Source organism: Vipera berus, assembly GCF_964194415.1.
Source record: "Vipera berus genome assembly, chromosome: W".
NCBI classification, from domain to species: domain Eukaryota; kingdom Metazoa; phylum Chordata; class Lepidosauria; order Squamata; family Viperidae; genus Vipera; species Vipera berus.
Genome location: NC_138210.1, coordinates 49,047,931 through 49,063,372, shown reverse-complemented (window position 1 = coordinate 49,063,372; position 15,442 = coordinate 49,047,931).

The following is a 15,442-nucleotide window of genomic DNA, read 5'->3' as shown; positions in this document are numbered from 1 at the left end:
TTTTCCACAATTCAAGTATAAATTAGTGCACTACAATACAAGAATTTGAGTAAATTGCAAATATGTATAATAGCAATGTTAGAATATTTATGTATTAATAAAATAATAATTATGTATTTGATAAAATAATAATAAATAAAATAAAATAAACCTTGTGCCTCACTCACCTTCTCTGAGCTATTTCTTTAGTAGGAGAACAAACGAGCAGAAAGGAAATAACATCATATCAGTTTTCAATCATAAGAATTTTGGGATTAAATTTGTTATAACTGCATGACAACAAGAGGAGAAATAATATGATACTTATTCTAAAACACAAAGTCATTATTTATTTATCTATTTATTCAAATTGATTTGCTGCCCATTTCTAGTGGACACTTTATATACAGATGCTCTTGTTTTGGCAAACAATAAACTTAAATCGTAGTGACTCATAGCATTCAGGAAAACAGTACAGCTTTGAATATGAAATTAAAATTATTACCACAATTTCAATAATTGGCATTTTCCCATGGTCCTTTATTTCTTGATTCTTCTAGCATTTATGCAAAAGTGGTTAACTGTCTTTTATATTCCATTATTTCCTTTATTGTTTATTCTTTGTATTCCTCTATTTGTTTATTTTCAGTATTCCTGCTGAAAAACCCCCCATAAAAAGTTAAAAGAAAGAAAGAGATTTGGGTTTGGATTACTGGGATATAAAATTATTTATTCATCCCCAAACAGAAGAAATTAAATAAGTTTTACAATAAGTCACTTAGATTCCAATCCTGAAAGTAATTATAATTTATTGTCATACTGTCAACTCTACAACAAGCCTGGCTGCAGCCATTTCTTTTGTTCTAAGTTGCCACAGGATTGGGAAGGGAAAGCAGAATTTCTCCTAGTCAAAACATTTTACTGTCCCATGGGAACCAAGGTCATTTCTGTCAGTTAGGTAGGGGTTGAAACCTTTAGTTAGAAAGCCCACAAAACTCTTCTATTGGGGAACGTAGCTGATTGCCTAGCTCTGGAGAGGGGAGTTCAACTTTGTAATATTGTTGCTTCTGAAGGGAACTTTAGACTTGGTTTCACTTTTGACGTGCCGATATTCTGTATTAATAAAGATGTTCTTTGAGGAATTTACAAGCCTCGGAGTTCTGCTTTGTTCATCTCTGTCTATTGGAGCCATGACATTAAAAAGTCTCCTAAAACCTCTCCATTCTTTGGGGTGCTGGGCCCCGACCACCTACCCATAGCTTTTGGGAGAACAGTAAAGACTTAGTAAAGATTTGAGGATGAAGAAGAAAAGCGGAGCCAATGCTGGCCACCACAGAACTTTGGCCAATGGAGTGCAAGCCGCAGCTCCAGTCACTGAGGAGGCATCACTGGCAGGGGCATGGCAAAAATCCAGGTTGATCCAACCTCAGAAGCTGATACTACAGGAAGGAACTACAACCCTGGCAGATCTCTACCAAGCCGAAGCTGCCCCTCAGCACAGGAGCAACTCCTGTTGCTGCTGAAAAGGATCTCCTACTACTTTCATCTCAGGGCCCTTCATCAGTGGCACTGAAGAAAGGAAAGGGGTCTACTGAGTGGGATGACTCTGGGGACTGGAGGTTTCAGTCTGCAGTCCTCAGCCCCTTCAGTCTAGCAGCTGAAGTAGAAATTTGACCGGTTAGAGGTAAAGGAGATAACTTCTACTGAACAATGTGTGTGTGGTATGGGGGGGGGAAAATCAAGGATTATCTGTCCCTTACCCACCTTCACCGGAGTCCCAGTCCAGTTGCAGGAGCCCACACATCTCTCGTTCCCTAACTGGCTGTGATGTCCAGTCTTGGATTGATCCAACTGAGCCCTTGGTCACCCTGCTGAGCTACAAGTCCTGGAGCCCAGCTGAGAGAAATCTGGAGAGTGATTCAACCATGTCCCCAAAATCAGCAGCCAGCCCAGCAGCTGATGTATCTAGCCCCATTAAGCCCACTTTTGATAGAAACCCCAAGAAATTACCTTTGTTCCTAAATCAAGTATGGCCTCACCTAGATTGCTCTGCCTATACCCATCCAGGTGATGCCACAATGGTGAACGCTGTGGTGGCAAATTTAGAGGGAGAGGCGGCTGAGTGTGTGACCAGCCTCCATGATGAAGGGGCTCCATAGCTGCAGGATGCTAACCTATTCATGGAACAGCTGAGGGCCCGTTTTGAAGATGAATCTTTAATCCTAATGGCAGAGAAGGAAATTCACTGTTTAAAGCAAAGAGACCACCCTGCTAAATAATACGTTCAAGAGTTCAGAAGAGTGGCTGGTCGACTCGGGCAGTGGCTGGAACGTTCACTAATCAACTATTTCAAGCAAGGACTGAACCATGATTTACTCCAATCCTGCATTTATTGGGGCATTCCCAACCAGCTACGAGAGTGGTACAATCTGGCAGTGACTCTAGACATCGAATTGTCCCTAGAAAGTTAATCTAAACCATGACATGTTCAAGACAAGCATCTTTTTGGCCAACATTCCCAAGCCACAGTGGTCACCAGTGCTCCCCAAGCATCTACCAGAGGCCCCATCAAATGCTACTGATGCGATCAAGTGGGTCACCATGCTGTGGAATGCCCAGCTCCTATCCCCCCAGGCCCAAAGCACACCTGCTGCCACTGCTAAACCATGTAGAGCTCCATGGGGAGGGAGGGAGGGAGGGAAAGAAAGAAATCCAATTGGGCCCATCAGGATCCAGTCATGGAGGTCTCCTACCAAGGTGAGGAGAAAGCCCCGCCTGAGTGACAACAAGCACCGGTGTCTTACGAGACTGATGAGGATGATGAGGATGACCCCATGGTAAGTTCACCCATCCCACCTTTCGCTATTCCCACCAAGATTATATTATGAAAGACAGGGGCTCAGATGGATTTGGACATTTTAATAGATTGAGGTAACACCAGATGCTTAATTAACTTGCCCACTGTCCTTAAGTTGGGAATTCACACCAAATTACTGCCCATAGCCATGAAATTTGAACAAGTGGATGGGTCGCTTATTGGTGATTCCCCAGCAACACACTTAACAGAGCCGTTGTGTCTGGAAATGGGACAACACCGGGAGATTATTCGTTTGTAGTGGTTCCCAAGATGAAAGAAACAGTGATACTAGGATTGGCTTGGATGGACAAATGGCACCCCAATATTTTTTGGGAGGATGGTGTGTGAATTTTGAGATTAGCCACAGGACTTCTCCCACCAACTGAATCTAGTGAGATCAAGGGGGCTGCTGCCATTGGAGCCCACAGGGAGCCTATTGAGACATTAAACGCTGCTGTGGAACAGCTACTGGGGATCCAACTTATCCCCAGTGAATATCGTGATTTGGTGGGGGCTTTTTGGGAGAAGGAATGCGACATCCTTCAGCCTCATCGGACTACCGACTGCACAATTGAAATACTGCCAGGAGCCAAGCTTCCAAAACCCAAAATGTACTCGATGACTCCTAGAGACTTGAAGGAATTAAGGGACTTTATTGACAAGAATCTGGCCAGAGGGTTCATCCAGCCTGCAAAATCACGTGTGGCTGCCCTGGTGTTGTTTAAAGAAAAGAAGGATGGGTCTTTGAGGCTCTGTGTGGATTTTAAAGGGTTAAAATCAGCGTAGAAAACATGTACTCCCTTCCCCTGATGAAAGATATGTTAGCCCACCTGGGTAAAGGAAAATTTTTCATGAAATTGGACTTGAGGGGAGCCTGTTACCAAGTGCAAATTCGGGAGGGGGATGAGTGGAAGACAGCTTTCAACTGCCCCTTAAGGAGTTTCCAATTTAAAGTAATGACTTTCAGGCTCCAAGGAGCAACTGATCAATCAAGTGCTGCATGATCACCTATACAAAGGGGGTTTGGTTTACCTTGACAATATCCTCATCTACTGTATACTGAGACCATGGAGGAGCACATCAAGTTGGTTTGAGAGGTGCTTAAGGAACGATTAAAAGCTAGCTTCCATGCCAAACTTTCTAAATGCAAGTTCCATCAAATGCACCTCAACTATTTAGGTTAGCGGATCTCAAATGAGGGTGTGGAAATAGACCCTGCAAAAGACAAAGCCATGCTAGAGTGGCAGCCTCTGTGAACCCATAAGCAACTTCAGAGCTTTTGGGGGGTTTGCGAATTTCTATTGGCAGTTCTTCCCCTCTTTTGCAAATATCGCCCTGCCTATTACCGAAGTGTTAAAAACCAGAAAAAAAGGGGAGGAAACCCCAATCATGTCAGCCTTTACAATGGACTATGTCACTATGCAGTGCCAAGCAGCATTTGAGCAGTTAAAAAGATTATTTGCAGCAGAAGCAGTGCTTAAGCATCCTGATCCTGAGGAACCTTTCATCATCCAAGCTGATGCTAGTGATGTTGCTGTAGATAATAATTGTCAACTCCTCGTCTTCGCCGGATCAACAAGCACACGGGAAAAACCACGACGAAGTACGGATGACTGGAAAGAGTACCTTTAATAGCAGGACCTCTAAACATGAATAAAGTCAGCGTTGGGAACCACTCGTCCCAACGCTTCTTTTAAATGTTTTTACTAATTGGGTAATAGCCCCACCCGTCAGCCCCACCCGTCAGCCCCACCCTCCTCTACGCAGACCAGCATCTGCGTAAAACTCCACCCCTCTATCCTGTCGCCCCACGCCCCGCTTCCGCCTCTGTCGCCGAAGTCCATACTGCGCGTAGGAAGGTGTAAGTGCAATATCTCCCCCTCTCACCCCCTGGAATCCCTAACGTGCTCCCCTCCACCAACCCGGTGTTTCGGCTCACGCCCGTGTCAGGCCGCCGCACAGCTGTTACGGCTGGCGCGGCTTCCCCATGCGTGACGAGGCCCGCTGCCGGCCGCTGGTCAGCCGTGGGAGCAGGCGCGGCCACGGTGGTGACGCCCAGGATCGTCAGTAGCCACCAAGCAGCTGACCGAAAGGTTGCGGCCGGAGCTTTCCGCGGCCGCGGATCAGCTGGTAGGAACCGAGCAGCTGTCGGGCGCGGCGTCGGCTGTGGCTGCGGGCTGCGGGCCGCGACCGGAACTCCCTCCCGGCGAACCGGAGCTTTCCCCAGCCGCGGATCAGCTGCTAGGAGCCGAGCAGCTGTCGGGCGCGGCATCGGCTGTGGCTGCGGGCTGCGGGCGGCGACCGGAACTCCCTCCCGGCGAGCCGGAGCTTTCCCCAGCCACGGATCAGCTGCTAGGAGCCGAGCAGCTGTCGGGCGCGGCGTCGGCTGTGGCTGCGGGCTGCGGGCGGCGACCGGAACTCCCTCCCGGCAAGCATGTCGAGCCCGAGGGGCTCGACAGTCGGCCCCTCCTACCAAGGCTCCTCCTGGAAGGCAAGATGTAGAAGTCAAACAAGCAGCAGATTCCCCTCGACCCTCCCCCAAGGGTTTACCAGGGTACCTCTGGTGGAACACCTTGACTAGTCTAGGGGCTTGAACGTTCGATTCCGCCACCCAGGATGCCTCAGTAATCGGATACCCCTTCCAAAGTACTAGGTATTGCAGTCGCCCTCTCCGCCTCCTGGAATCTAGGACCTCCTGTATCTCATATTGTCCGTCACCCACGGGCCCCGGCCCTACTGGCTCCCCCCCGACATTAACAGGGGCTGGTTTTAGCAGGCTGCCGTGGAACACGGGATGCACCTTGCCCAGAAATCTAAGCAGCCGGAGGCGCACCGTGACCGGGTTGATGACGTGGGTGACTTGAAAGGGGCCTATATACTTAGGGCCGAGTTTCTTGCTAGGTATTTGTAACCTCAGGTATTTTGTGGACAAGTACACCCAGTCCCCAACCCCTGGGGTGTGGAACGGTTGGCGCTTCTTATCTGCTTGGGCCTTTACGACACTGGCTTGCTTGTTCAGAGCCTTCTTGGTTGCCGCCCATGCTTTTCTGACTTGTAGCATCCACTCCTGGGGTTGACAAGGGGAGGTCGTTCCCTGGTCGCACTCGGGAACAGGAGGGAAGTCATAGCCAGACACTACTGTGTACGGTGGGAGACCAGTACTACTGTGCACAGCGTTGTTGTGGGCGATTTCTGCAAATGCCAGTAGGTCGGCCCAGTCTGCCTGCTGGTACGAGACATAACTGCGTAGGTATTGCTCCACCGCTGCGTTGGCCCATTCAGCCGCACCGTTCGTGCAGGGATGATACCCCGAGCTTAATCCCTGGGATGACCCGATGAACTGGAGGAATTCACGCCAGAACCTGGCGGTAAACTGTACTCCTCGGTCCGAGATAACACGTCTAGGCGCCCCGTGTAAGCGGTACACATGGGTAATAAAGAGCCAGGCCAGACGCCGGGCCGAGGGTAAGCCCCTCAACGGAACAAAATGGGCCTGTTTGGAAAACAGATCAACTATGGTCCAGATAACAGTGTACCCCCGGCTCTCTGGTAGGTCTACGATGAAATCCATCCCGATGTCCTGCCATGGCCGGCCGGGGTCCGCCACTGTCTGTAACAGCCCTGCTGGTTTCCCGGGCTGGGGTTTGGCCATAGCACAAGTGCGGCAATGCTGGACATAATCTTTGACCTGCCGCCTCATCCTGGGCCACCAGAACTGACGTCTAGCAAGATGCAGGGTCTTCAGGAACCCGAGGTGTCCGGCCTGCTTGGCATCATGACATCTATAAAGCACAGTGTCTCGCAGGGTTTCCGGCACATATATCTTACTCCCATACCAGGCCAGGTTGTCCCGTCGGGTTAGGAGCCGCGGGTGCTGCTGTAGCCAGCCATCCCCCTCCAGGGCTTTTTTCAGTCGCTGTACCAGATCATCCGCAACCCTGTCCTGTACGGCCTGTACCATTTCTGGGCCGAGGGGAGGGATAAGAGCTTGCACCACCTCCTCCCGCCGATTGTCATACTGCGGAAGCTGCGAGAGGGCATCCGCCAGGAAATTCTTCCCCGCTGGGACGTATTTCAGGGTAAACCTGAACCGCCTGAAATACAGGGCCCACCGTACGTGCTTAGGGGCTAACTTACGTGGGGATTGCAGGGCTTCCAGATTCCTATGGTCTGTCCATACCTCGAAGGGCTTTTCTGCCCCCTTTAGGAGATGCCGCCACATCTCCAACGCCCACCGAACGGCGTAGGCCTCCTTTTCCCAGATAGCCCAGGTGCGTTCGGTGGTTGATAGCTTTTTGGACGCGTAAGCACAAGGTTGCAATGCGTCTTTGCTGTTGTGCTGCAGAAGGACAGCTCCGACCGCCACGTCGCTAGCATCTACTTGCACAACGTATGGTGCTGCTGGGTCGGGGTGCAACAGTATGGGCTCTCGGGTGAACAAACCTTTTAGGGTCTCGAAGGCCCGTTGACAGTCTATAGTCCACGTTACACGCAACCCTGGCCGTGGTTTCACCGCCAGCTTTTTGGTTTTTAGCAAGTCTGTTAACGGAAGAGCCACTGCAGCAAAAGATGGTATAAATTGGCGGTAAAAATTGGCAAACCCCAGGAAACTCTGTAGCTGTCGTCTGGTCCCCGGGGCTTGCCACTGCAGTATTGCCTCCACTTTCTTTGGATCCATTGCGATCCCGGCCGCCGAGACCCGATAGCCTAAATAGTCCAGTCGAGACGCGTGAAATTCACATTTTGACAATTTCACGTACAATCGTGCTTCTAGGAGTTTCTGCAGAACCTGGCGCACAAGGGCAACGTGTTGGTCCATTGTCTCCGTATATATAAGGATGTCGTCAAGATACACGAGCACCCCCCTGTACAAATGCTCATGCAAAACTTGATTTATTAGTTGCATGAACACGGCGGGGGCCCCCTGGAGTCCGAATGGCATTACACGAAACTGGTAGCTGCCCAATGGGCAGTTAAACGCTGTTTTCCACTCGTCTCCTCTCTTGATACGTACCCGATAATAGGCTTCGCGTAAGTCCAAACAGGTAAACACCCTCCCCTTAGCCAGGTGGGACAGCATGTCTTTCATTAAGGGCAGTGGATACAAATGTTCAACACACACTGCGTTGACCCCCCGGTAGTCCACACAAAGACGCAGGCCCCCGTCTTTCTTCTCCCTAAAAAGAACTGGTGCTGCCATCCGCGAGCGAGCTGGTTGTATGAACCCCCGTGCAAGATTCTTGTCGATATAATTCCGGAGTTCCGTCATCTCCCGTGGGGTCATGGCATACATCCGGGGCTTAGGAAGTTTGACCCCCGGCTCCAGCTCGATCGCGCAGTCCGTCGGTCGGTGGGGAGGCAGGAGATCGCATTCTTGCTCACTGAACACCTCGAGGTATTCGGCGTACTCTGGCGGTACGTGTATTTCTGTCCCAGCCCTGCAACTCTCCTCCGGCTTCCCTAGCGGGCCAGACAGCCCTAGCTGCTCATGTTCAGGGGGCTGTGGCCTAATCCCTAGGCGGAGGTGTCGACAACCCCCCTCCCACCAAATGGTCGGGCCCCACCTGTCCAGCCACGTTAGCCCCAGAATCACCTCCTCCGTCATAGAGGGCACCACGATAAATCGTAACCGTTCCCAGTGCTCCCCCATATCCAGCCGCACGAGTTCTGTGACATGGGTGATAGGCACCCCCCCCAGAAGAGACCCATCTACCTGCTGGAAGCGTATTGGATTCCTTAGCCGTACCACCCTAATACCCAGTGTAGCCACCACCTTCCGGCTAATGAGACACCTCGTGCTGCCCGAATCAATTAAAGCCTTAACCTCCACCACCTCTCCCGTGGCGGGGTTTGTTAACGTAACCGGGACTGCAAATGGGCTAACCGAGGCACTTACCATGGGGTCCTCCTCTGGTCTATCCCCATGCCCGTACAACTCCACGTCCACATCAATGGCACTGTCTCCTCCCGTCTGGCCACCTCCTCCTGGTGTTGACTCCACAGCCTGCCGGGAAGCCCGGGAACGCTCTGCAAAGCGCCCAGGGGTTGTGCTCCTTGCCGGGGTTGCTGCCTCGACCACCCGGGATGCAGGTATTGGGCAGGCGGCCACGCGGCCACCTGAAACAACGCAGAACGGACCGCGGGGGCTGGACGGTAGGACCCAGCGACGAAGGTGACGGCTTCTGCACCTGGCCCTGCGACCTTGGCGGGACCTGACGGGGGTCTCCTACGGGCCGCACACAGCGTTGACAACCCCGTAGGGCCACGTCCAGCTCGACCGCGACCCGCAGCCACTCCTGGAGCCTGGGAGGGATTCCGCGGACGATACAAGCCCGTAGGAGGTAGTCATCCAGACCGGCCCGGAACTGGTGAACCAGCATCCTCTCTGGCCAGGAACTGAGCCTGCCGGCCACTTCACGAAAGTCCTGCACATAGACTGTAGCTGGACGGCCATTCTGCCGCAGGCCAACGATCTCAGCCTCCGCTCGATGAGTGCGCGTCACATCCTCGAATCGTGTACGCAGAGCTTCGAGGAGAAGGCCGACGTCCCCCAATTCACGGGCACGGTCACCGTAGAGGTTCGCCACCCAAGCCGCTGCTTCCCCTTGTAATGCCGTAGTGACAGCCATCACCATCCCCCACTGGGATGTATATAAAGGACCATACTGGTCCAAATGGTGGATGGCTTGTCCGAGGAACAGGGCCAAACGATCAGGGTTACCGTCAAAGGTTACGGGCAGCGGTGGTGGGCCCCAAACTGCAGGCCCTCCCCAAGGACCTGCCGGGCCTCCCAGTCTCTGTGCAACCCCTGGCTGTTGCCACCCCAGCACTCCTGCGGGCACAGCACCCCCTGACCTTGTTCCACCAGGTCCTGGGGGCCCCAGGTCAGGAGCAGCCGCCGGTCCCGGCGGTGGAAGGCCTGGGACCTGCGGGGTGCCAGGGGCCTGCGGGGCCCGGAAGCGGGGACTCGCCAAACGGAACCGGGTTTGGCTTCTGCGCTCCGGGTCGGTCCTAGTTTGTGTCCATCTACTGGTCTCCAGGTCGGTATCACTAGGGGTCCACGGCCGAGGTTCTCCAAAATGGTCCCTCAGGACATCCATCGTGTAACTGCCAGGAGCCGTGGTGTAGCTCCACTCCTCTCCGCCTTCATCGGTGGCACGACGCTCTCTCCACTCCCAGAGGGACCCCTTCCCTCTAGACGGTTGGTTTTGTTCAGCCACTGGCTGACTCAAAACAGGGCTGAGCCACCATTCCCCAGGCTTCTCCTGGACAGCTGGTTCCGAGGCCTCAGCTCCCTTTGGCGCTGGTCCAAGGTCCCGGATCTTACGGCGAACCACAGGTGGGGCCTCTGCCAATTCCCCCACCTCAAGGGGCACAGCAACCCCAGCTGGCTCCTCCCCTCCTGCCACAGGCACACCACCCTGGGTCCCCTCAGCCATGGTAGCAGGCAAAATCCAGAGCCCAACAGAAGGAGTGCCGTGCTAAATGAACGCTGACTTACTGTCAACTCCTCGTCTTCGCCGGATCAACAAGCACACGGGAAAAACCACGACGAAGTACGGATGACTGGAAAGAGTACCTTTAATAGCAGGACCTCTAAACATGAATAAAGTCAGCGTTGGGAACCACTCGTCCCAACGCTTCTTTTAAATGTTTTTACTAATTGGGTAATAGCCCCACCCGTCAGCCCCACCCGTCAGCCCCACCCTCCTCTACGCAGACCAGCATCTGCGTAAAACTCCACCCCTCTATCCTGTCGCCCCACGCCCCGCTTCCGCCTCTGTCGCCGAAGTCCATACTGCGCGTAGGAAGGTGTAAGTGCAATATCTCCCCCTCTCACCCCCTGGAATCCCTAACGTGCTCCCCTCCACCAACCCGGTGTTTCGGCTCACGCCCGTGTCAGGCCGCCGCACAGCTGTTACGGCTGGCGCGGCTTCCCCATGCGTGACAAGGCCCGCTGCCGGCCGCTGGTCAGCCGTGGGAGCAGGCGCGGCCACGGTGGTGACGCCCAGGATCGTCAGTAGCCACCAAGCAGCTGACCGAAAGGTTGCGGCCGGAGCTTTCCGCGGCCGCGGATCAGCTGGTAGGAACCGAGCAGCTGTCGGGCGCGGCGTCGGCTGTGGCTGCGGGCTGCGGGCGGCGACCGGAACTCCCTCCCGGCGAACCGGAGCTTTCCCCAGCCGCGGATCAGCTGCTAGGAGCCGAGCAGCTGTCGGGCGCGGGGTCGGCTGTGGCTGCGGGCTGCGGGCGGCGACCGGAACTCCCTCCCGGCGAGCCGGAGCTTTCCCCAGCCGCGGATCAGCTGCTAGGAGCCGAGCAGCTGTCGGGCGCGGCGTCGGCTGTGGCTGCGGGCTGCGGGCGGCGACCGGAACTCCCTCCCGGCAAGCATGTCGAGCCCGAGGGGCTCGACAATAATAATAATAATAATAATAATAATAATAATAATAATAATAATAATAATAATAATAATAATAATAATAATAATAATAATAATTTAATTTTTATACTGCCCTTCTCCCGAAGGACTCAGGGTGGTGTACAGGGCAATACAATAAAATACAATATATAAAAATTAAAAGAAACATTAAATACAATAGCCCAATTAAATAGATTAATACAAAATGTTAAAATACCCCTAAACCCATCAGACCAGGCCGGCTTGTTCAAATAAATATGTTTTTAGGTCACGTCAGAAGGAGCGAAGGTCGGGAGCCATCCGGAGCTCCACCGGTAAACGGTTCCAAAGGTCTGGCGCGCCCACAGAGGATGCCCTCCCCCTGGGGGCCGCCAGTCGACACTCTTTGACCGACGGCACCCTAAGGAGGCCCTCTCTGTGGGAGCGCACTTGGACGAAGGGAAGTTGATGCCGGCAGCAGATGCTCCCATAAGTAACCCGGACCCATGCCATTTAGGGCTTTATAGGTCGTAACCAGCACCTTGAATCTTACCCGGAGGACAACCGGAAGCCAATGCAGCTCACGGAGTAGAGGTGTTACATGGGAGTATCGGGAAGCCCCCACCACCACTCGCGCGGCTGCATTCTGTACCAGCTGGAGCCTCCGAGTAGTCCTCAAGGGCAGCCCCATGTAGAGAGCATTGCAGTAGTCCAAACGGGAGGTCACGAGTGCATGAGTGACTGTGCGCAAGGCATCCCGGTCTAGATAGGGCCGCAACTGATGCACCAGGCAAACCTGAGCGAAGGCCCCCCTAGTCACAGCTCCTATATGATCATCCAAGGAGAGCTGTGAATCTAGGAGGACACCCAAGTTATGAGCCCTATCTACGGGGGGTAATATCTCACCCCCCATAATTAAGGATGGAATATTCTGAATTTCCCGAGACGCCGGCACACACAGCCACTCAGTCTTGTCAGGGTTGAGTCGAAGCCTGTTTCTCCCCATCCAGACCCGGACCGCCTCCAGGCAACGGGACATCACGGAGAGGGCATCACTGGGGTGGTTTGGGGTGGAGATGAAAAGCTGGGTATCATCAGCATATTGATGATACCCAACCCCAAAACCATGAATGATCTCACCCAGCGGCTTCATATAGATGTTGAACAGGAGAGGCGAGAGGACCGACCCCTGAGGCACTCCACAAACAAGAGGCCTCGAGGCCGACCTCTGCCCTCCTGCCAACACCGACTGCGAACGTCCCAGGAGGTAGGAGGAGAACCACTGTAAAACGGTGCCTCCCACTCCCAACCCCCAAAGACGTCGCAGTAAGATACCATGGTCGATGGTATCAAAAGCCGCTGAGAGGTCTAATAGGACTAGGACAGAGGAACAACCCCTGTCCCGAGCTCGCCAGTGATAATTCACCAGCGCGACCAATGCCGTCTCCGTGCTGTACCCAGGCCTGAAGCCCGATTGGTACGGGTCTAGATAATCAGCTTTCTCCAGGAACAGAGGGAGCTGCTGCGCCACCACACTCTCAACAACCTTCGCAAGAAAGCGGAGGTTGGAGACTGGTCGAAAGTTGTTTAAAACAGCTGGGTCCAGGGCAGGCTTCTTGAGGAGGGTTCTCAGCACCGCCTCCTTCAAGGCGGCGGGAAAACTACCCGCATTCAGAGAAGCAGTTATCACTGCCTGGAGCCAGCCTCGTGTCCCCTCCTGAGCCGAATAAACCAGCCAGGAGGGGCACGGGTCCAATAAACAGGTGGTGGAGCTCAGCCTCTTCATAATCCTGTCCACCTCTTCCAGAGTCACAGGGTCGAACTCCTCCCAGATGACATCAACAAGATCACCCACGTTCTCACCGTCAGACTCTGCCCAGTCGGAGGCCAGACCGGTCTGGATCCGAGCGATTTTGTCCAACAGATGCTGGCTAAACTCCTCGGCACGACCCTGCAAGGGCTCCCCTGCAAAAAAAAAACCTCAGTGTGGGAGGTCTGCAGCCCTGTATCTACACTTTGCATAAGCTTTCAGAGACAGAGAGAAGGTGGGCAGTCTGGGAAAAGGAGGCTTTTGCGGTAAGGTGGGCATTATTAAATTTGTGCCATTTCTTGGAAGGGAGTAATGTGCCTTTCAAAGTACGGACTGATCATAAAAATCTAGAGGCACTGAGGACCCCTTGTAAATTATCTCTCAAGCAGGTTAGATGGGCACAGTACTTCAACCATTTTAATTTCACTCTCAAATACATCCCTGGGGGGAAGAACTTTCTGTCTAGGATGTTCCAATATAAAAGCCGCCATGAGTAGGTCATTAATTCCATCATTCCTCTGCCCCAGTCAACCTCTCAGGTAAGTATGAGAGGTCAAACGTGCAGTAGATCTGACAAACCTGATAGTCCATTGACACGAAAGCTCAAAAAGGAGCTAAAGACAGACTCTTGGTTCAATGACAATAGATCACTATCGACCTAGCAAAATGGCCTGGACTAGAAGGGCTCTAAATTGTACTTTTCAGCCTCCCTCAGAATTCAAGCCATCCAGCATAGTCATGATGCAAAGCCAGCTGGTCACTTTGGGTTTTTGAAGACTTTGCATTTGGTGCAGTGACAAGAAAGACAGAAGAAAGACATTGAAAGTTATGTACAAAGCTGTTTCTACCTGTGCCACTATGAAAAAGCATCCCGGCAAACCTCCTGGTCTGTTACAACAAGTGGCAGATCCTTCCCAACCTTGGGACGAAATAGCCATGGACTTCATTGTAGAATTGCCTGAGAGCGAGGAGACCACTGTTGTGTTTTTTCTTATCAAGCAAACAATAGGTTAAATTCAAAACAGTAATGTGATTACAAGAATTAGAAGGTATCAGACATGCTATATATACCATATATCTCCATAGTACAATATTTGGCTTACAGTGTGTCTTAATTCATTATGATCACCCCATTACTAATTTATAAGGTCATTATAAACTTTAAGGTCTTCTCCCAGGTAATTTGCTCAGATGTGACCTTGGTACCCATAGTGTTTATTGTGGGAGCATCCTTGCAATGTTTGGCCAACTTCAGCTTCCCCTCAGCAGAAACAGACTTGAATTTCCACTTCATTGGAATGTGCATGAATTATGGGATCATCATTGTCAAGTATGAGGTCATGTCACACACTATGGAAGGAATTTCAGTGGATTACAGAGTATTGTCATGCAGCCTTAATGACATAGATGTCCATGAAAAACATCCCAAATCATACCACTGTCTACAGTCCTTCACAATGAGCATGTATTGCAAAAATTACATAAAGCCTCATAGAGATCATAGATAATGATGGCTAAGAGGAAGAATTCAGTTCCTGTCATAGACACCAGGAAGTAGAGTTGTAAAAGCCAGAAAAAGAACTGCATTCTGATGGGAGATTTTCTGGCATTTCAAATAAAAAGGTTTACTGAAAATGGGAAAAGTTTAGGCAACAATAACAGATGGCCACATTTTCATTACAAAGCCAACTATCTGACCTTGCCACTCCCTGCTTGAGATGCCTGTATGGTTCCTCATATTTTTGTCATGTGAACAAGAAAATGCTTAGCTAATCTTGATAACATTTCATTTATTCATTTATTTGGAAATTGTACATAGCTACCCATCTCAACCAATAAATGAATAGCTAACACAATATAAAACCTAAAGGCAACACTAATTTTAAAAAAATTGGGGCTCCCTACAACATAATAAGGGACACGGTGGCTCAGAGGGTTAGGATGCTGAGCTTGTCAATCAGAAGGTCGGCAGTTTGGCGGGTCGAATCCCGAGTTCCGCGTAACAGAGTGAGCACCTGTTACTCGTCCCAGCTTCTGCCAACCTAGCAATTCAAAAGCATGTAAAAATGCAAGTAGAAAAATAGGGACCACTACGGTGGGAAGGTAACAGCGTTCCGCGCGCCTTTGGCGTCTAGTCATGCCGGCCACATGACCACAGAGATGTCCTCGGACAAGCGCTGGCTCTTCGGCTTTGAAACGGAGATGAGCACCGGCCACTAGAGTCAGAAACGACTAGCACGCATGTGCTTTACCTTTACCTTTTACAACATAATACAAAAACCTCATGTGAGGATCTACTAAGATCCTGCCCCTGAGGATGAGGGAAGAACCAGGTTGTTCTGTACCAGCCTGCTACCGGCCTTGCAGAAAAGGCAACCCCTTTACAGACGGCAAAAGGCTG